Below are 2,207 nucleotides of genomic sequence, written 5' to 3'. Positions count from 1 at the left end.
TCGTTTAGAGACTGCTTGCTACATGTGTGGTAAGGAGGGGCATTTAGGTAGGGATTGCCCTAAAGGATTTTGGGTTTGCTTTAATTGCAACCAGACGGGTCATTTGAGGGTTAAGTGTCCTCAACTTGCATTTAGGGCGGTTCAGACTCCGGCCCCGGCGTCCCAGCGTTATTGATGGCTGGTAGGGGAATGCCGAGACTCTAAGGGCTCAAGGGAGAGCATTTTAGTTGAAAGCAGAGGAGGCCCAAGCACCTCCATACATTGTTGCTGGTGTGTGCTCTTTATTATTTTGCTAATTTATTTATGTTTCTTATGTTAATGTTGATGTAGGTACTTTCCTTGTGCATTATGTACATGCGCTTGTGCTGTTTGACTCGAGTGCGAGTCGGTCTTTTTTGTCATCATCTTTTTGTTATGGTTTTAGTATTGCGCGGGTGGCTTTGAGTAGGCTATTGAGAGTATCTATACATGATGAGCGTCCAGTGTCCGCTACTGATATCTATCAGGGTTGTGTGTTAGAGACTTTTGGTGTTGGGTTTCCGAGAGATCTTATCCCTATTGTGATGGGATATGTATGTGTGTTCGTGGGTATGGATTGGTTGAGGCGTTTTGGGGCTCTTATTGGCTATGAGCGAAAGATGGTGATGGTTTGAGATCCTAATGGGGGAGTGTTGACCATTTACGGAGAAGGAACTAGGTTATGATCAACTTTTTATGCAGCTGCCAGGGCAAGGCAGAGTTTACAACATGGGTGTATGGGTTATTTGTCATATTTAGTGGATATTCGGGATGAATAGAAGAGATCAGTTTCTATTTTTGATGTTCCTATTATGCGAGACTTTCCCAGAGTTTTTGCCGAGGAATTTCTTGGTGTGCCTCCTAAGAGAAAAGTGGAGTTTCAGATCGCTTTGATCCTAAGTGTGTTGCCAATTTCCAAGGAATCATATTGTTTTGCACCTCCTGAGATGCAAGAGTTATCCTCTAAGCTTCAGGAGCTGTTAGGAAAGGAGTTTCTTCGCCTGAGCAGTTCTTCGTGGGGAGCATCGATCCTTTTTGTCAAGACGAAGGATGGTTCACACCGGATGTGCATTCATTATGGGGAATTGAACAAGTTTTAGGTGAAGAACCGTTATCCATTGTCAAGGATTGATGATCTTTTCCGTCAACTGTAGGGGGCATGTTGGTTTTCCAAGATCGATTTGAGGTCTCGTTACCATCAAATGAGGGTGTGAGAGGAGGATATTCAGAAGATGACATTTCGAACTCGTTATGGACATTACGAGTTCATGGTGATGCCTTTTGGACTCACAGATGCACCGACAATGTTCATGGATATCATGAATCGGGTGTGTATGCCCATGTTGGATCAATCGGTGATCGTCTTCATCGATGACATTTTGGTCTATTCGAAGACAAAAGAGCAACATGAAGACCATCTACGCGAGATTCTCAGAGTTTTGAGGATGGAGAGGCTCTATTCCAAGTTCTCCAAGTTTGACTTCTGGTTGTGCGAGGTTCCGTTTCTGGGACACCTCGTCAACCAGAATGGTATCTTGGTCAAACCAACCAAGATAGAGGTGGTGATGCGGTAGGAAGTGCCGAAATCTCCATATGAGATTCAAAGCTTCCTCGTTTGGCAGGATATTATCAGTGATTCATTCGATACTTCTCCAAGATTGTTGTTCCTCTCACTAAGTTGATGAGGAAGGATGTTGTGTTCAGTTGGGGGCCTGACCAGCAGGCATCATTCGAGACCCTTCACCAGAGAATGTGTGAGGCACTACTACTTGCCCTCCCCGAGGGAGTTTAGGATTTTTGGTCTACTGTGATGCATCAGTTGCAGAGTTGGGTGTTGTGTTGATGCAGTGGGCGAAAGTGATTGCATATGCTTTGAGGAAGCTAAAACCTCATGAAACGAAGTATCCCACTAATGATTTGGAATTAGGAGCAGTGGTTTTCGCTCACAACATTTGGCGCCACTATCTTTATGGTGTTCGGTGTACCATCGACACGGACCATAAGAGCATGAGATATCTTATGGATCAGCCTAACCTGAACATGAGGCATATGAGGTGGTTGGATGTAGTGAAGGATTATGATTGTGAGATTTTGTATCATCCAGGCATAGCCAATGTGGTGGTCGGCGCCTTGAGCCGGAGGGCGGTCAGTACCCCGATTCAGGATGTGTGTATGAGGATGAATGCGAT

Source organism: Lactuca sativa, chromosome 5 (genome assembly GCF_002870075.4).
Source record: "Lactuca sativa cultivar Salinas chromosome 5, Lsat_Salinas_v11, whole genome shotgun sequence".
NCBI lineage: Eukaryota > Viridiplantae > Streptophyta > Magnoliopsida > Asterales > Asteraceae > Lactuca > Lactuca sativa.
The sequence above is the reverse complement of the archived record's forward strand: the minus strand, read 5'-3'. Positions refer to the sequence as shown.